The 21267-nt window shown below is 41.7% G+C and overlaps 1 long non-coding RNA gene across 1 annotated transcript; it reads right to left on the bottom strand.

Moving 5' to 3' along the window:
- Nucleotides 1-7661: 7661 nt before the first annotated feature.
- LOC310641878 lies at nt 7662-20668 on the bottom strand. The gene is made up of 3 exons (XR_014492789.1): nt 20534-20668; nt 11705-12107; nt 7662-8384 (listed from the first exon to the last, which is right to left on the bottom strand). It is a non-coding gene; the product is annotated as an uncharacterized lncRNA (long non-coding RNA).
- Nucleotides 20669-21267: the final 599 nt, after the last annotated feature.

Here is a 21267-nt window from a genome sequence, read left to right as displayed (position 1 = left end):
TGAAAACTTTGCCTCTTGTGTGCTTAAAAGTTTACGATTACAACCTAGAAGGGGAAAAAAAAGAGATTTGGACAATTCAAAGAGATTTTCTTTGATGTAGTTATCTACAGAGCCAGTTTGGTGTAGCACTTATCAAGCTAGAAGTAAGGAGTTTCTAGTTTCCTAGAAGTAAGGAGTTTCTAGTTTCCTGTCTTAGACACAAAGTCACTGGGGTGATCTTGAGATAGTCACCTCTCAGCCTTAGGAAGGAAGCGCTGGTACAGAATACAGCCTCCTGAACAGTTGTTGAGATCTCAAGAGTGGATACACTGCTGTTCCATGAACTACACTGGTTGCCAGTTTGCTTCTGGTTCCAACTGAAGGTGTAGGTTATTGCCTTTAAAGCCCTCTGTGACAGCAGCCCCCAACCTTTTGGGCACCAGGGACTGGTTCCATGGAGAGGTTTTTCCACGGACTGGAGAAGGTGTGATTATGCATACTGCCTGCATCCCATGAATGGGGCTTTGCTTGTTTTGTGGCCCGGTTTCTGGCATGTCAGGGCTTGGTGCCGATCTACGGCCCAGGGATTGGGGGCCCCATCTCTATGACATGGGTCCACGTTATCTGCGGAAATATCTCACTCCAATGGGATTAGCCCCTTCCCCATCCATGACAGCAGAAGAGGCATGCTGGGGATCCTGTTGGTCAAGGAATTTCAGCTAGCAGAGTTCCAAGAGAAGAGTATTTTCTACTATGGCACCCATCCTCTGGAACATAATGCCACCTAAAATGAGAGCTGCACTCACCTTTTTGGCTTTCTGAAAGAGCTTGAAGACCTGGCTCTGCCAAATGGCCTGGGGGCCCATTAGAGAAGTAGCATCTTGGAGGTGGTTAGTGGATTAGACACCTCCTCCCTGTGTGCACTTTGTTCCCTTCCTCTCCACCTTGATTAGTTGAATTCTAACTGAATTTTAAATGTGTGGTCTTCATTTACTGTTTAAATGCTTTATATGGTATTTTATTGAATGACTGTAAGCTACCTAGCATCGTCTTGGCAAAATAGGTGGCATAGAGGTTGAATAAATAAATAAATGGCAAACCAGTTCTGAAAAACTACCACAAGAGAAAGGAAGAAAAAAGCCATCTATAGTACTACACTATACAGTGGTACAGAATTCTGTGACTTTGTTTAAAGCATTTAAAAGAAATATGAAATTGGATCTCATGCCTGTATATAACTGCTCACAGTTCAACATATTCCTGAGAAATAAAATTTACAATGTCTTGAAAAACAGTCTAGATTCATTTTTTACTCCCTAAGAATATAGAAAGAAGAAATGTGGACAAGTGTAAGCTAGATCCTCATTGTTCTAAGCTACATTCTGTTTTGACCCTGGTCTGTTGAATAAGTTGTAAAGCATGAGTTAACACATATAAAATGATAACCTATTGTTTTGTAACTAAAACCAATTGGGTTTGCATCCAATTTTTGTAAAAAAAGTGCAAAACATTTAATGTGATGTATGACCATGAGTAATATATGGAGGGATATAAAGGGACGCGGTGGCTCAGTGGGTTAGGACGCTGAGCTTGTCGATCAGAAGGTCGGTAGTTTGGCGGGTCGAATCCCGAGTGCCGCGTAACAGAGTGAGCGCCTGTTACTCGTCCCAGCTTCTGCCAACCTAGCAGTTCGAAAGCACGTAAAAATGCAAGTAGAAAAATAGGGACCACTCCGGTGGGAAGGTAACAGCGTTCCGTGCGCCTTTGGCGTCTAGTCATGCCGGCCACATGACCACGGAGACGTCCTCGGACAAGCGCTGGCTCTTCGGCTTTGAAACGGAGATGAGCACCGGCCCCTAGAGTCGGAAACGACTAGCACGCATGTGCGGGGGAACCTTTACCTTTTACCTTTACCTAATATATGGAGGAAGGCAAGAAAAAGGAGCCGTTATTTTGTGCAAAAAGCAATGTTTATATTTTATACATTGATTTTCCAATCCAATAAAGAATAGCTATAGATGCACATCTAAAATGCAGTAAACTTAATAAATGTGCATGGCTTTTTCTATGAATAGAAGTTAGACGTAGGATGCATCAGAGGACTTATTTAAGTTACAAAATGATTTTAATGTAATTTAATTTGAATAAAAGTAAAATATATGTGCCAAGTACCTACCAAGCTTTTCTCAAGCCAAGAAAATGTTATGTGCCCAGCAGTCAAGGGAATTAATGCTTTCACAGCCAGAGAAACAAATAGCACAGAGGGAGGGCCTGTGACCCTAGAAAATTGGGGCAAGAAATATGGTTTGGAGGATGAAGCAGAATATTATTTTTTTCTATAATATTTTTTCTATTCAGAATATTAAATGAAAAAAATTCAGGCAGTTTATATTTCACTGAACACTGAAAAGATATAATTTAAGCGGCATGATGATGGAGTTCTAATAGTGGCTCAAAACTATTAATGTGCATGGACTTATATGAAAATCAAGTAGTGCTTGGATTTAGTGGAGATAGATGTTTCAGAGATAAAAGTGGTGGGATTCAGCCAGTTCGGCAGAACCGTTACCCATTTTTTTTTGTTGAATTTGCAAAGGCCTAACTGGTTTGTAAGTTTTCCCCTTTTCTTGGAAATGACTTCATTTCTCCCCCCCCAACCCCAAGTTCTTAGTCTCTCTTTCAGGAACTGCAATGTTCATGCTGGCGTGACCAGTTCCTCTTTTGACGTGCAGCCCCCACGTCCCAGTTCCAGGGAGCGCCATCTGCGGCCAGCTGTCGCTCAACCTTTGTCTCACCTTCTTCCCACCAGAGCGTCTCTTGCCTAAACCCGCAGGGGCAGGACAGGGGAAAGGCCTCACTCGGGCTCCCTGTGCCACCATCAGCCTGCCATCCTAACCGCCAAAGTCCCACCACCAAGAAGACAGGCGATACTGCATTCCTCTGCCCAGAGAGGAGCTTCTGCAGGCTCCGCTTCTCCGCAGGGAGAAGTTTGCAGCTTTGAGTCCCTGGGTTGGGGCTGCTATAGAGGCTACCATGGCCCTCACCATTATGCTCCGCACGCCGTTGTCTCCTTGGTGGCAGGACTTTGGTGGTTAGGATGGTGTGGTGAACCTCGAGGTCTGCAGCCATGAGCAGTGGCAGTGGTGTGATGCACCATGTAGCATGCGGCCACAGAACTCGGACAGCGGCACGACAGGTGTTGGGGCGTGGGAGGTCTGGCTGTAGCAGTCCTAAGGTAAGGGGATGCCTGGGGCATCTTCGCACACACGCACACACACACACCCCGCCCTAGATTGATTTTACACGTGCATCAGGTATTATTTTTTCATTAATACTTTAAAACATAACATCTTTTTTATGTACCTCTTTTATTGTTCTTATTTAAATATTAAATGCATGAAATAATAAACTACCTTTCAATATATCTTTTTTTAAACATAGTTAAAATGGTCATTAATAGAGAACCGGTTGTTAAATTATTTGTATCCCACCACTGGATAAAAGTTAGTAACAGCAATCTTTATTATAATCTTTGACCAACACAAACACACACACACACACACACTACATAAAATATACATTAAATGGCAAGTAAGTTATATGAAAAGGAACGAAAGGAAAAAATGTTAAAGGTCAGGAAGTTTCTCCTTAGTTCTAGGTTGCTTCTCTCCTTGACTAGTTTCCATCTGTTGCTTCTTGTCCTGCCTTCAGGTGCTTTGGAGAATAGCTTGGCTCCCTCTTCTTTGTGGCAGCCCCTGAGATATTGGAACAGTGCTATCATGTCACCCCTCACCCTTCTCTTCATTAAACTAGACATACCCAATTTCAGCAACCGTTCCTTATATGTTTTAACCTCCAGTCCCCTAATCATCTTTGTTGCTCTTCTCTGTACCCTTTCTAGAGTCTTTTTTACATCGTGGTGACCAAAACTGGATGCAGTATTCCAGGTGTGGCCTTACCAAGGCATTGTAAAGTGGTATTAGTACTTCATGTGATCTTGATTCTATCCCTCGGTTAATACTGCCTAGCACTGTGTTGGCTTTTTTGGATGGATGGATGCATGCATGGATGAATGGATGAGAATATGTAAGAATTCTTCATCAAGCAAGCAAGATAGTAATGGGAAGGTCAAGTGGCTGATGCTCAAGCAGTGTTGGGACCGTTACATTTTTATCTGGAATGAAGGAGAGCCCCCCCCCCAAAAAAACTTGTAGTTTGGGTCTAGATTGAGATAGGGTCAGGAAATTCCTCATTATTTTCAGGTTGACTTTCCCTCTGATGAGCATCCACCCATTGCTTCTTTGTCCTGCCTTCACATGCTATGGAGAATACATTGACACCTTCTTCCCTGTAACAGCCCTTCAAGTATTGAAAGACTGCTATTATGTCTTCCTCGAGCCTTCTCTTCATTAGGCTAAACATACCTACTGTCAGAATCCACTTATATCCCATTCATAAATGTATGTCTAAAATATTACACCCCTCCCTGGATTCTGCCAGTTTCCTGAGGGGAGAAGAGAAGATGGTTATTCAACCTGCCTGTAGGCTGTCTTCAAAGACCAGGGAAAACCTTTTGAACTGAGGACAACAAAGGGAGAGAAGGGAGAAGGAAATCTGGTTTGTATCTCTATTTGAATCTGTAAAGGAAGGAGGCAATAGTCATAAAGACATGGGAAGATCCCTCTTTCCCATGAAAGGGTTTGACACCTAAGTTAAATTGATGTGGATCTGACCAAATGGGTTTGAGGGGAGGGGGTTGAACCAGGAACTCTTTATAAAGTATCAAAGTGTAACACAATGCCAGATCCTGTCTTGTATTTCCACAACCGATCATGTCCTAGTGAAAACTCCTTTTGGACAAGACCTGGCTCCAAGAGTTCTTTATTTTCCTAAGATGTGGATTGGGGTGGGTCCTGACACCTACTTTCCTTAACCTTTCATTGTATCATTTAACCTTGAGATTCCTTTATCATCTTTGTTGCTCTTCTTTGCACTCTCTAGAGCCTCAGCATTTTTTTTGAATCGTGATGACCAGAACTGGACACAGTATTCCAACTGTGGTCTCACCAGTCTGGTATAAAATGGTACTATCACTTCCTGTGATTCTTATCCCTTTGTTTATGCAACCCAGAACTGTCTTGGCTTTTTTGGCAGCTGCAGCACACTGCTGACTCATCCTTAAGCAGTGATCCATCAGGACACCTAGATCCTTCTCACCGCTGCTACTGTTGAGCCAGGTACTTCCTATTCTATACCTATGCATTTGGTTTTTTCTTCCTAGGTGCAGGAGCTTACTTTTCTCATTACTGAACTGCATCTAGTTAGATAGGGCCCAATGCTCAAGTCTGTCAAGATCCTTCTGAGTCTGTCTTCAAGTATTGGCAATTCTCCCCAGCTTGGGGACATCTGCAAATTTGATGAGTTCCCCCCCCCCATCCCCTCATCTGGATCATTTATGAAGATGTTGAAGAGCACCAGGCCCAAGACAACCTTCCCTCCACATAGAAGTAGCTCAATTTAGGATGGCATGTGTTGATTGCAGTTGATCAGCCAACTGTGAATCCATGTGATGGTGGTACAGTCTATTATATACTATTTTATCTTACCAAGAAGTAGGTTTTGGCCTACTTTGTCAAATACCTTACTGAGGTCCAAGTGTACTATATCTACTACAGCATTTCCCTGATACACAAATTTAGTCATTTTATCGAAGAAGGCAATAAGGTTTGTTTGGCAAACAACTTTAACAACCCATGCTGGCTTCCAGTAATTACCTTGTTTATTTCTAGATGCTCACAAATCTGCTGCTTGATTATTTTTCCCAAGATTTTCCCAAGTATTGATGTCATACTGATTGGTCTGTAGTTTCCTGGATCCACTTTTTTGCCCTTTTTGAAGATTTTTTATGAACTATGTATTTTCATTTCTATGTTCTTTATCTACCAATTTCTTGGCAATATGAAAATAATGCACATTTTACAGTTGGTTTTTCATTGCCATCAAAACAAAGACAAAGAGATAGTATATGCTTGGGGTTATCAGTTTAAATTTTAGATCAGAACTAAGGCTATTGGGGAGATAAAACATTTTATAGCCCATTTTATTCTAGTATGTTACAACATATGTTCATGAAAAAGAAAATATGAAAGATAAATGATAACCTTGGTAAGACCACACTTAGAATACCACATCCAGTTTTGGTTGCCACAATGTAAAAGAGATATTGAGATTCTAGAAATAGTGCAGAGAAGAGCAGCAAAGATGATTAGGGGACTGGTGGCTAAAACATAAATAATGGTTGCTGGAACTGAGAATGTCTAGTTTAATGAAGAGAAGAACTAGGGGTGACATGATAGAAGTGTTCCAATATCTAAGGGGTTGCAGAAAGAAGAGGGAGTCAATCCATTCATCAAAGCACCTAAAGGCAGCACAAGAAGCAATGAATGGAAACTAATCAAGGAGAAAACAACCTAGAACTAAAGAGAAATTTCCTGACAGAACAATTAATCAGTGGAACAACTTGCCTCCAGAAGTTGTAAATGCTCCAACACTGGAAACGTTTTAAGTATTTGGAGGTGAATGTGTGTATATTTGCCCTGCACAGCATGTACAATAGACACATTTGTTATATTTGTGTCAAATTATCTGAATTTGATTTTCAACTATTTGAATGTCAACCATTATACACTTTTTATTTGCTATTGTTTATAGCAGATGTGTGCATTGCATACATCATGTTCCCAAACTAGCTATAATTGCACAAGATATGCTGCATCCAAGGTAATGACTGAAGAACTGCTTTCTTATTCCATATCACAATGTAAATAGGGCTTTTGTTTTCCAGTTGTTAGAGCTGGGAAACTCTTAAAAGGATCCTGTTTGCACCCAGTGTCTCAGCCTGTAATCTTGGAAGATGAAGAAACAAGGCTGAGAAATAATATACTTGATTGAGGATCCCCAAGGGCAAATTTTACTTCAACCACAACTATGCTAATGTTAATGTGCTTGACTCTGTTATTAAGTCATATAATAAGAGAGTGAAGTACTTTGGGTTCGAAGGGAAAAGGGAGTTTTTTAAAAAAACTTATCACCTCAGTTGGCACGTATACCTGGCACTAAAATCCTGATCTTCATTTTCTAATGTATTTGACTGATTATTGCCAAGTTTCTTTGCCAACCCTATTGAGCTTGAGTCAGTGTTATTAAGTGCCTGTTTTAATTTGGTCAGCAAAAAGGTGTCCTGTGTACTTAAGTCATAATGGCTTGCTATCAGAGCAAATTTCCTTAACTTTCTTAACTCCTTAAATTTCCTTTACTTAAATACTGTAGGCATCTAGAATGATTTCTTGCTACATTTTGGTGTATGGTTAATAGCCTGCATGTTTTACTTTGAATAATTTTATTATTTAATGTGTAACAGCTGCCCTGAGTTGTGTTTTAAGGTGACTGGCACCCATTTTAGTCTTTTAAATAAATATAGACTAAAAGAAATTCAGAGGGCATTGAAATAAAGCTGCAATATGCCATATTTTTCCACTAAATATGGTGGCTTACAAGTTGAAATAAACCATTCCTGTATATCTGTCTTAACTGAAATGGCATGCATAGTGGCTTATATAGATACTAGTCAAAAGTTGTGACCTTGAATGAAATTATTTCCATTGCTGCACTCCCTTCCCCCTTTATCCTTTCAATTGTCTGTTAGGAAGCTCTTTGTACAGCTGTTGCAGTATTCTTAAGTACTCTGTCATTGACAATGATGGGTGAATTTTTTTAGGAAGCAATTATTGACCTAATATTTCTTTCTTTCAATGTATTGGTTACCCAACAATATTATTATAAAACAGATAGGGTTTCATAAAACTATTTTAGACTCATATAAATAGAAGAATATTGTCTTGTAGGAGCTAATTACCATTTTTAATTTTTTTTGTTTTTTAATCAAAAAGGCAATGGGGTAGTACTTAAGACTTCTATTTGCAAGAATTTGTTGCAGAAAATCTCTAGTATAATATATCTTGATGCCCTTCAAACATGCTGGGGCTAAAACTGTCAGAATATTTAGCTAATGTAATTACTGAGAGATGAAATGGCACATAACAGAAAGGCACCAGGTCGAGGAAAACATTTACAGAAAAAAGAAATGGTTCTAAAGTTACCAGAGTTATTTGTTTGCAAGAAGTTTTTATCGTTCATACAAACTCATAGTTTGACAAAAACAACAACATAACCACCTAAAATAAAACTGGGAAACAAGGCAAACTGGATATTTATGTTGGATATGTTCAATGCCTTGAGTTATTTGTAAAAATAATAAAGGAAGGATACAAATAAATAAATAAATAAAAGTTCCAAACTAATCATCAAAGAACACTCCATTTTCAGAGTGAGAAAAAACTAATTAACTGATTAAGTTCTTAGTTAAGTTTTTTGTGGGGTTAGGGAGGGGGGAGGGAGGAGACTATGGTTGCGCGGGAAAGGCACGCCTTCCAGCCACCATAACGCATGCCAGGCCCACGGCCGTTCGCGACGGCATACAACGAGGACCAGTCGCCGATAACACCCAGTGGCGTACTGACAAACGTCCCATCCCTAGGATGGTGGGGAATGGCAGAAGGTGCACAGACAGAGGGCCGTATCGTCACCGGGAGTGTCATCTCCGCTCTGTACAGGCGGTGAGACGCTCCGACCCTCTGTTCTCCCCCGGAGGACCCGGGAGCAAAGGTGCGCACCCTCCCATGCTAAGGCTGGTCTACCTGAATGCAAGGTCCGCAGCTAACAAAGCTCACCTCATTCGTGACCTAGTGGAGAGTGAGCATGCGGACCTGGCCTGCATCACGGAAACCTGGCTGGGCCCAGAGGGGGGTGTTCCTCTGGTTGACCTCTGCCCGCCAGGTTTCCAGGTACTGCACCAGCCCCGGGCTCATGGGAGGGGCGGGGGAGTGGCAGTTATCATCAGGGAATCCCTTAGCCCGCGAGAGACCACCGTCCCTCAGATGGTCGGGTGTGAGTCTCTCCTACTGAGATTCGGCCCAGGGGCGCAGTTGGGTCTGCTGCTGGCGTACCTACCACCTAATCGTGCAGCGGCGGCCCTACCCGAGCTACTCGATGTCCTCTCAGGGTTGGTGGTTGAATTCCCAAGACTCATGGTCTTGGGCGACTTTAATCTACCGTCCCTGGGAGGATTGTCCGAACTGGCTCGGGAGTTCATGGCTTCCATGACGGCCATGGACCTGTTGCAAATAATTTCTGGGCCGACTCATGAGAGAGGCCACAACCCAGACTTGGTGTTCTTGTCTGGACGGTGGCGTGATGATGTCGGTGGGGGTGCCACAACTATTACGCCCCTGTCATGGACCGATCACCACCTCCTGCGGCTAGACTTCCCCCTTGCCACCCCCCACCGTGGGTGCACGGTGCCAGTCAGATGGTACCGCCCTAGGCGCCTAATGGACCCTGATAAGTTCCAGGCAGCGCTTAGGGACTCGCATGCACCCCCTGCTCACAGCTCGGCGGAAGCCTTAGTGGTAGCCTGGGAAAAGGCAGCCACGGAGGCTCTGGACCGAGTTGTACCCTTGCGGCCTCTGACCCGGCGCAGATCCCAGCGAGCCCCATGGTTCACCGAGGAGCTCCGGGAGATGAAGCGTCGGAGACGGGGCCTAGAGAGCCGTTGGAGGTCCAGTCGATCCGAATCCGACCGATTGCGACTAAGAATCCTCACCAGGTCTTATCTCGCTGCGATAAGGGTGGCAAAATCCAACTACTTTTCCACCCTCATCGCGTCCGCAGATAATCGCCCGGCTGCCTTGTTCAGGGTGACTCGCTCCCTATTAAACCAAGAGGTGAGGGAGGAACCCTTGCAGGGTCGAGCCGAGGAATTTGGTCAATATCTACTGGATAAAATCGCTCGGATTCGAACTGGTCTGGACTCCAACTGGGCTGAGATGGAAGAACAAGACATGGACAGTCTTGTCGACGTCATCTGGGAAGAATTTGATCCTGTAACTCCTAAGGAAGTGGACAGGATTATGAGAAGGTTAAGCTCCTCCACATACTTACTGGACCCGTGCCCCTTCCTGGCTGGCCTATGCAGCTCGAGAGGCGACACGAGGCTGGTTCCTAGCGGTCATCTCTGCTTCTCTGAGTGAGGGTCACTTCCCCACCGCCTTGAAGGAGGCGGTGGTGAGACCTCTCCTCAAGAAGCCCACCTTGGACCCATCCTCTTTGAATAACTTTCGTCCAGTCTCCAATCTTCGCTTCCTTGCGAAGGTTGTTGAGAGCGTGGTGGCGCACCAACTTCCTCAGATCCTGGATGAAGCGGTTTATCTAGACCCGTACCAATCGGGTTTCAGGCCGGGCTACAGCACGGAGACGGCATTGGTCGCTCTGATGAATGATCTCTGGAGAGCCCGGGACAGGGGCCATTCCTCTGTCCTAGTCTTATTAGACCTCTCGGCGGCTTTCGATACCATCGACCATGGTATCTTGCTGCGACGCCTCAGGGGACTGGGAGTGGGAGGCACGGTTCTGCGTTGGTTCTCCTCCTTTCTCCAGGGTCGCTCGCAGTCGGTGCTGACAGGGGGACAGAGGTCGACCCCGAGGCCTCTCGCTTGCGGAGTCCCTCAGGGGTCGGTCCTCTCGCCTCTCCTGTTCAACATCTACATGAAACCGCTGGGTGAGATCATTCGCAGTTTTGGAGTAGGGTACCATCAGTATGCTGATGACACCCAGCTTTTTATCTCAACTCCTAACAATATCAGTGATGCCCTAGACGTGATGTCCCGCTGCCTGAAAGCGGTCCGGGAATGGATGGGGAGAAACAGGCTTCAACTGAACCCGGACAAGACTGAATGGCTGTACGTACCGGCAAGCCAGGAGATTCAGAACGTCCCACTGCTTAACATTGGGGACAAGTTACTTCCCCCTTCTGATAGGGCCCGCAACCTGGGTGTCCTCCTAGACTCGCAGCTCTCCCTGGAAGACCACATTGGAGCTGTGACCAAGGGGGCCTTCTCCCGGGTTCGACTAGTTCGCCAACTACGGCCTTATCTAGACCTGGATTCCTTACGTACAGTCACCCATGCCCTTGTGACATCTCGCCTAGACTATTGTAACGCTCTCTACATGGGGCTGCCCTTGAGATCCACTCGGAAGCTTCAACTGGTGCAAAGTGCGGCGGCACGGACACTCTTGGGAGCCTCCCGATACTCCCATATCACACCTCTCCTCCGGGCGCTGCACTGGCTTCCGGTTGCCTTCCGTGTGAAGTTCAAGGTGCTAACAATGACATTCAAAGCCCTACATGGCATGGGTCCGGACTACCTACGGGAGCACCTTCTGCCGATGTCAGCACCCCACCGTCCTGTGCGCTCCCACAGAGAGGGCCTCCTCAGGGTGCCACCGCTCAAGGAATGTCGGCTGGTGGCCCCCAGGGGGAGGGCATTCTCAGTGGGTGCGCCAGCCCTCTGGAACACCTTACCTACCGAAATCCGGATGGCCCCTGACCTCCGTACCTTCCGTCGCGACTTAAAAACTTTTTTGTTCCAGCAGGCTGGCCTGGCATGATAGCGTTAATTGGGGTCCCAGTTTGTGTTCATTAGTGTTTCTTATTATTTTATTTTTCGGTCTGTATACCTTCCTTCCTCTGTACACCGCCCCGAGTCCCTCGGGAGAAGGGCGGTTTATAAAAACTAATAAATAAATAAATAAATAAATAAATAATTACAGTATGTCTGTACTCAGAATATTTCAAAAATGAAACAAAAGTGAATGTTCTGACTATTTGTTATCCTGGGATTTTAGCCATTAAAATGATTTATACAGAATTTACAGAATAACAGAGTTGGAAGGGACCTTGTAGGTCATCTAGTCCAACCCCCTGCTCAAGCAGGAGACACTATACCATTTTGGGCAAGTGGCTGTCCAGTCTCTTCTTGAAAGCTTCCAGTGATGAAGCACCCACAACTTCTGGAGGCAAGCTGTTCCATTGTTTGGTTGTTGTTACTGTCAGAAAATTTCTCCTTATTTCTAGGTTGAATTTCTCCTTGATCAGTTCCCAGCCATTGGTCCTTGTCTGGCCTTCGAGTGCTTTGGAAAATAGGTTGACGCCCTCCTCTCTGTGACAGCCCCTGAAATATTGTTCAATTGTGTAAATTGATTAAATTTAAATTGTTTAAATGATTAAATATATTGCTGTACAGTATTGCAGAAGAGCAGAGACGTCATGGCTGTGTTTTCATTTCTGTGCTTTTCATCTCCAAAATCTCAACAACATGGAAATGAGCCATGTTTTTCAACTGGTTTCTCACAGCCATCAAAACAAAAAGGAGATAATATATGTTGGAGTTTTGACAAACCTGTTATTCTCTCCTATTAAAGTGACATTAGGAAGTAAATCTTTGCAATAAACATTAAAAGATGTATCAGTCTGTCATCTCTATGGGCCTTCTTGACTAATCTTATTTACTAAAGAACAAGCAGACTCAGCCAGCCTTTTAAGAACTGTGCTGTGGATTGATTGATTGATGGATGATGTTTAATTCAATATCATTTGATTTAATCAAATAATAGGAAGTCTGATTGTGCGATAATAGGAGGAAATGTTTTCAACATAAGGTAAGTAAAATTATAAATAATACATTTATCAGGAAGTAAGCCTAGTTGCATTAGTTTTGCTTTTGAATAAATGTTACTTTTTCAAGTAGTTAAATTCCAGATAATTTCAAAAAAAGCTTCCAAAGAGAATGCATAGACTCTAAGCATTTTCCAAATAGCTTAGAATTACAAACTTTTATCTGAGGCTGTTTGGATAAACAAGTATAGATTTGCTTTGTCTTAAATTTAAAAACTATGTTACATGTGATCTATGAATATGGGTGAAGGGGAAAATTGCTAAAAGGTTTCAAACAGGAAAAACAATTATCTGAGCAAAGCAATTTTGGCAGATTATATCATCATTGCATAAGCCACTGATTTTTGAATAATCCCATAATACATAATAATCCCATAACCCAAGTTTTAGATCAGTTCTATATACATTAGTGTGAGCTTTTATAGCCGATGTTCCTTTTTTATTAGATTCAGGAAGCATTATAGTGAGATAAGAGTTTATATGAATGATGACAGGAGGAGAGATTAGGCAAGAAAAGAATTACGGTATGTAATGAAGAAAGATTATTACAATATGCATAGTAGCTCTTCATGTAACAGTAGATGGCACAGTCTTTGATGAATTGACCTAGTCCTAAGTGAATGAAGCTTGAGATAAAAATATATTTTCTCTGGACATCTTGATGAATTATAGCTTAGCTATTGCTCAGTGAAACAACTGTAGTTGTCACAGGTACCTTTTGGCTTATATGCTTGATATGTTACTGATATATGCGTGTTCAAAATAATGCTGTTTTGCAAACATTTTCCCCCCATTATGTAGAGATTGACTACAATTCATTTTGTATTTTTGAGGCACAATAAAATATTGCATGAATCTTAGCCAAACAACTGCAAAGCTTCAAAAAAAGGAATAAAATGTCAATCTATTTATTACATTGTTTTTATTTTTAAAAATTAAGTTTTTATTTTTTATTTTTTAATCTATTTTTTCTTTTAGATATAGTATATTATACTATATACTATACTGTACTATTCTGTACTATACACTATAGGTAGTATTTTTCAAAGTTTCCTAACCAACTGAAAATACAGGCAAGACTAGGCACTATGACATAGGATAACTTTCTTGAAGCTGGTGAATTCCAAGTAAGCATGCCAATATTCCTACAAAGTAACACTAGTTCCTTTTAATCTGCAAGACAGCAGATTGAGAAGGGCTGATAACGAAGTGGAATGAAAACAACTATATACAGATATTTTACAGTAATGAGCATTTAAAATTTTCAACATGCCCAACTTCATAGCGAATTATGAAAATGACTGAAATCTGTAGGCCAGGTGATTGTGTGGCATAGAGTAATATAAATTTGATTAGTAGGAGTGATTGTGTCACAACTTGCTGTGTAAAGACTATTTATCCTTTTTTCTCTACAAGTTTGTCCCTTGTAGAATTCAGGTATCACCAGTGCTAATGAAGAAAAACACTTGGGGGGAAAAGACTTCGCTGCATTGGTTCTAAGAGAAGATGCAGAATACAAAAAACAAGACTATCCTTGACCCTTTCTGTGACTCTGGAGACTGTAAGAACACAGCCCTCACAAAACTTCTGAAGGGTCTGGAGGTTGTTTGAGAGCACATCCAATTCTCATGCAGCCTCTGCAACCTCCCCAAATCATGCAAGAATGGGGTATGCTTTTAGAGAATAGTTGTTTTCAGGTGTTGGAGAATACTGATGTATCACCCAAAATGTTATGGTGTGTCACCTTTGACATGCATGTTGTCAGTGTTGTAGAGCATGCAACAGCAAAAAAAAATTTTTTTCACATTCATCTTCCCTTGGGGAAGGGGAAAACACATTTACAATGAAAAAATTAACTATTCCCATGTATATTGTTTGTCGATTAAAGTCAAAGCAACTGAAATCTGGAGTTTGCTTTGGATAAAAGTGCAACAAAATATATACAGTAATGCACGTTAATGAAATGCACTTGGAATAAAGGCTTGCAAAATCAGTCTTCTTGAACTTTTCAGACAATTGCACATTTTATAGATCCGCCCCGAGGCCTCTCGTTTGTGGAGTCCTTCAGGGGTCGGTTCTCTCTCCCCTCCTGTTCAACATCTATATGAAGCCACTGGGCGAGATCATTTGTGGTTTTGGGGTGGGGTATCATCAGTACGCTGATGATACCCAACTTTTTTTCTCCACCCCGAACCAACCCAGTGATGCCCTCACTGTGATGTCCCGTTGCCTGGAGGCGGTCCGGGTTTGGATGGGGAGAAACAGGCTTCGTCTCAATCCTGCCAAGACTGAGTGGCTGTGCATACCGGCATCTCGGGTTGACCAAACTATTCCATCGTTAACAATGGGGGGTGAGGTGTTACCCCCCGTTGATAGGGCTCACAACTTGGGTGTCCTCCTGGATTCACGGCTCAGTTTTGAAGACCATATAGGAGCCGTGACCAGGGGGGCTTTTGCCCAGGTTCGCCTGGTGCGCCAGTTGTGACCCTATCTGGACCGAGATGCCCTACGCACAGTCACTCATGCGCTCGTGACCTCCCGCTTAGACTACTGCAATGCTCTCTACATGGGGCTGCCCTTGAGGACCACTCGGAGCTGGTGCAAAATGCAGCCGCGCGAGTTGTGATGAGGGTTTCCCGTTACTCCCAACACCTCTGCTCCGCGAGCTGCAGTGGCTTCCAGTTGCCCTCCGGGTGAGATTCAAGGTGCTGGTGATGACCTATAAAGCCCTAAATGGCTTGGGTCTGGGATATTTGAGGGAACACCTGCTGCTGGCATCAAGCTCCCTTCATCCTGTGCGCTCCCACAGGGAGGGCCTTCTCAGGGTGCCGCCGGTCAAAGAATGCCGGTGGATGACACCCAGGGGGAGGGCCTTCTCGGTGGGGGCGCCTGCCCTTTGGAACCAGCTGCCCGTGGAGCTTAGGACTGCCCCCGACCTTCGATCATTTCGCCGAGACCTGAAGACCTGGCTCTTCAAGCTTTCTGGCCCAGGCTGAGTTTTAATTGGGGGTTTTAACTGGTGTTTTATATTTTTTCAGGGACTTAGTTTAATCTTTTTAAATTGCTCTTAATTTTTGTATTGATTTTTTTATATATATATACCCTGTAAACCGCCCTAAGTCCTTCAGGAAAGGGCAGTATATAAATTCAATAAAATTAAAATTAAATTAAATTAAATTAAAACAATTGAATGATTCCATATTTATTTGCTTATCTCTGGGTAGATTATGCAGTCATATCTGTCATGCACACCTGTCTTGGATACTGTGTGAAGAAATATGATGAAATAATAAAAATATAAGTATGTTAATTAAAAGATCAAAACTGAGTCCTGAATTACTATGCTTTTCTGAATTGTACCAAGAAAAACTGGTTTTGGATTCCTGCAAACACAGCATTGTTATTTAATCAGGAAGGAGGCATGGTGCTTATGGAACTGGAGCCATCCTTCACCAGTGTAAATGGCAAGAAGTAGGAAATCTTGATGACTCAGTTAATCTGTAGGCACATTATTTTTTTTCCTTAATATTTTTTTTCCTCTGGGGGAAAATAATTGCAAAGTTATGATGTATCAGCTTGCTTTAGAAGTAATAGTTTACGACTTGAAAGACAGGCTGAATTTTGTTTTCTTCCTTTTTTCATGAAAGAAGTGCTACTATAAATGTTTGAGTCCTAGAGTAAGAGGCTAACAGTTTGATACTTACTTGACTTTATGGTGAAAAGCTCCTTCCTATCATGCAAGATCTGAAGATAAATTTTACCCCATGAAATGGCAGCCACACCCATTCAGCCAGGTCAGGTAAGGGGAAACTAGTAGTGTATGATTACTGCATTATCTGATAGATGACACAGAATTACTGAAGCATGATTCTGTTGTATAGTCAAGTATTCCTTGCAGATAGTGAATATTTAAGGAAGTGGCAGAACATTGTGCTACCTAACCCACATAGAAAAGAATAAGAAGTTCTTCATAATGGTATTTAGTTGTGAAAGCCATGTTCCCAAAGGGCTATTGCAGTGGGGCTGTACTTCTGCTTTAAAAAACAATCCCAGCCAAGGACCTTCCATGGTAATGTCTAATTATTTCTTGAAGATTGAGTTGCTTGTTTGTCATACCTGGTGGTAACCTTACTTCAGGGGTGTTAAACTGCTGGCCTGTGGGCCAGACATGTCATCCGGAAGCTGCGCCCACCCCATTGCCGGCAATGGCAAAACCGTCCCGATACGTTGCGCAATGTCACATGACGTCGCAAGTTTGACATATCTGCCTTACTTCAACGTGGAACTGAGAAATAAAAAAAATGTGTAAGTTTCAAAACAAAAGATCTTTTAATTTTTCAATTGCCAGAAATAATTTCATTGTTTTACTTATTCCTTTGGGATATGTATCTGGCACTACTGTAACTATTTTATAATAATACTAGAGTTGGGCAGCCAATAATTTCTGATTCATTTGGCAGATGCACATATAGTTAATTTTCTTGGCCCATTCAGTATAAGTCAAAGTTAAGCCTATTTGTTTTAAACGTATTGATTACTGGGGAAATGTGTGTCCTTGTCCTTTAGTTACAACAGAATTTCCACTGCTAACTAATGCAGTTTTAAAGCAAGATGTCACATGACTGCATCACTTAGTAATAGCAGCATCCATTGTCATCATTAAATGAGGATTTTTACTGTGATTTTCAACCTCTTGCCAGCTTCCTATAAACAAAATCAATGGAGAAACCAGGAGGAAATAGGAAGCCCTGGCTAGGTTTTCCTTAGGCAGCTTCTAAGCAGGCCAGCCATATGCAAGTGCAAGTGGGTGGAGGGAAGGTGCTGCAGATTGTGGTGGTGGGGGGCTGCTGTGACATGAGTGCAGCCAGTCATGTGGATGGGCGCTACTGTGCAAGTATGGGAGAGAATACTGGTGGGTAGTATAGTATCACATAAGTGTGGCTGGGTAGGGGAGGTAGAGGTATAGTGCAGTATGAGTGCAGCTGGATACATGGGTGAATGCTGCAACATAGTGTGAATGTGGCTGAATGGGCAGCTGCCCAGCCACCCAGAGCCCACATTCCCCCCGACACCCAGGAAGTTTGTGGAAGATAAAACGGCAAGAGCAGGAACGACTTACCAGAGCAACTTGCAACCTCCTGCTGGCTTCCTCACTGACTTTGCTTGTGGAAAGTCAGCAGGCAAGCTCACAAATGGAAGTAATGTGATATGGGGCTCTGCAACTATTGTAAGTTGTTGTTGTTATTAGTCCAATGCAATTGCCTACCACTTGAATTATTACATGACTGGGGGGATAGCGCGATAGCCACAACTTCAAGTACCAGTTGCAAGTCTCTCTCATTCAGCACTGTTGTCACTTTCAACTATTACTAAATGTGACATCATAACCCAAGGACTACTTGTAAACATTATTAGCAATAGGATCCTGTGCTTGTCTATAAGTCTTTACATGTTTGTATGTAAACTGTATCCTATTGATTGGACAGCTATTCTCAGGATTCTCATAACTTACTTCATTCTTATTTCCATTTTCTTCTGACTGTAATCTCTATACTTCAGATAAAAAGGTAAAGGTAAAGGTTCCCCCGCACATGCGTGCTAGTCGTTTCCGACTCTAGGGGCCGGTGCTCATCTCTGTTTCAAAGCCAAAGAGCCAGCGCTTCTCCAAGGACGTCTCCATGGTCATGTGGCCGGCATGACTGGACGCCAAAGGCGCACGGAACGCTGTTATCTTCCCACCGTAGTGGTCCCTATTTTTCTACTTGCATTTTTACGTGCTTTTGAACTGCTAGGTTGGCAGAAGCTGGGACGAGTAACAGGCACTCACTCTGTTACGCGGTACTTGGGATTCGACCCGCCAAACTGCCGACCATCTGATCGACAAGCTCAGCGTCCTAACCCACTGAGCCACCGCGTCCCTATACTTCAGATACTTACCTGCTTATTCTCTTTTCATAATTATCCCTACATTATTTCTTAAATAAAATTTTTACACACACACACACAAGTTCCTGACTAATTCCTATTTCCATAATTTCTTTCCATTGTCTCATGCTTGTAAAAAATGGACCCGATTTGATCATGGAGTCTGTGGCTGCCATCTAAAGTTTTTTTTTTACCCCATTCTGCAAATCCCTGACATCCAGCATGAGGTTCACTGTATAATGTTCTCTTAGTGTTAGCTTCACAATAGCTCATGGTAATAAAACAGAAAAAATTGGAGATTGATTTGCAACTAATCTATCCCCACACAGGGAATAGTTAAAGTAGAACAGTTTGTTCTCTGGATCAGTTACCACACAGCTGAGATTTTAGCAGTTAATATATGGCTGTTAGAAGCCAAATATGTAACAATTTACACCTGTATTTTTACAGTCAATCATTAGAGTTGTATTATTTTGTGATACGAATTACATGTGTTTTCATCAATGTTATAATAGGCAACAAACAGTTCAGGAGAAGATGCTCCCTTAATTCTCACTTCTTTATGCTAAGGGAACAAACTTCAAGTTTCCTGCTGCTTATCATGTAAATACAGAAACCACAGTGGTGCAATAAAAGGACAAAACATGCTGGAAATTCTTTGATTCCCCACAGCTGTTTATTCTCCCTTTTTCCACAAAGAGCCAGACACAGAATTTGTTATCTAAATCTGTCCCAAGTTTTTCTGATATACACAGAACATTACAGGAGGCAACTTTTTTTAAAGTGGTTATTAAGAAATTCCGTATTAAAATAAGTAAATGGAATTTTATTTCCACAAAGTACAAAGGAATACAAAATTCAGATTATGGGGTTTAATATTTGCCTACTTTTCCATGTCCGTATTTCCTACTGGCCCAATATGTACATTACTACAATCATGCTTGCTTGACTCCTGAATTACTAGTCAGCCATAAATTAAGTGTGCTGTTCAAACCCAGAAAGTTGGATTAATTTAGCAAAAGTCAGTGAGATAAAGAATTAAATGTTCAATTGACACTGAGGAGGACCAGGTTGAAATCTATCTGCTACCTTTGTAAATGGGTTCTTAGAGCAGTGTAAATATGGTAGTTTTAGTTGTCTTCAGATTAAGACAAATCAGATACATCAAACAATTAACCTTTTATGAACAAGTATGTTTGTTTCCATTATATTTTAGGATCCCCATTCAAAATCTGATTAAATTGTGTTTATGTGTATGGTACATCTTCTCATTGCATTCCCAAATATTCATATTCTTAGAAATAGATAGGTTTTTTAAAAAAAAAATTCAACCTGTACATCTATATTAAGATAATTGATTTATTTATAGTATAGAGCCATTTGTAATGATTCGGCACTCTCTCGTCTTAAATTTTCTCTTTCTGTGGTTTAGTATAGAAATAAACTTGACAATAGCTGATATCTTGGTCTCCAGCTTTTTGGAAAAGAACATTTTAAGGAATGCTTAAACTGAACTGTTTTCTAAAATTGGACTATTAATTCATAAATATGACATGGGATTTTGTATATCCTCAGATATTTCAGAATATTCATTTAGATACTCTGCAATATTCCAAACAAGTGAAGAATGGAAACTGATATTTACTATATTTCCTTTCTAATCTACAAAATAATAACAGTTATTCATGATTTTGAGATGCCCCCCAGAACAATTTTCATCTCGTAAGAGATGAGCTGCATTAAGAGATTAACAGTAAAACAAGTTTTATTCATGGCTGTCCAATCATCGTTAGGCCCCTAAAATAAAGGATCTCTTATTTTTGACAACACTTTGACTTGTATTCAACCACTATCTCTTGAGACCAGAAGGCCCAGTTGCCCATATGAACTCATATCTAAAACAAAAATAGACTGGCAGCTGTTAGTTTTAAAGATATATAATATTACTTAGTAACAATTTTCCCCTTTCGCTTCACAAAATGATTTTTATTATCTTACCCAGTGAAGAACAGGAGGCATTTTTGGAAAGAGATACTTGAGGTAATACATTATCATCATCTTGAGTTCTGGACTGGCCACTACTGGACTGTTGTGATAGACAGAAAGTGATAAATATTGCTACTGGGACAAATAGTCAATTAGAGCATCCAGAAAGATAGGGAAAAACATAGCTAGTACAATAATCTAACGGTGCATTTCCATAAGGCAAAAACATCAGAAATTCTGAACCACAGCATACTTTATACTTGTGCTATAAACTGAATGTTACATTAAAGTATTTGGGTAGAACTTCTATTGCGAACTATTTAAGGAAAATATCCATGATTTTGAAATATTAAATTCACATGGTTGAAGCACACTTTTCAAAGAACATGATCCGAATTAGTAAATTAATGTTAAATTTCTGCTTTATTTACTAGGATGAATTTGTATATACAGGTAGTCCATGAGGTACGAACCTAATGGAGCCTGGCCATTAGGCTCATAAGTCAAAAAATTTGTCAAATGGATCAGACTTAATTTTACAAATTTTTAAAATCAAATTCATTAATTGAATCAAATTGATCATTAAATGAATGAAGATCTGACTTACTATTTCCTCCGATTTTTTAATTGATTGTTGCCTGAACTGAGAGGCTTTCCTCGCTGCTACCGGCCGCCCATCACCTGTTTCAGGTGCAGCCTTCTGCTCAGGAACTCAATGGCCTCCAAGCAGACTACAGAGCTCTGTT

Source organism: Vipera ursinii (assembly GCF_947247035.1).
Source record: "Vipera ursinii genome assembly, chromosome: 6".
In the NCBI taxonomy this organism is placed as follows: Eukaryota; Metazoa; Chordata; class Lepidosauria; order Squamata; family Viperidae; genus Vipera; species Vipera ursinii.
Note: the sequence above shows the minus strand (reverse complement) of the source record. Positions and strands in the feature narration are given on the sequence as shown.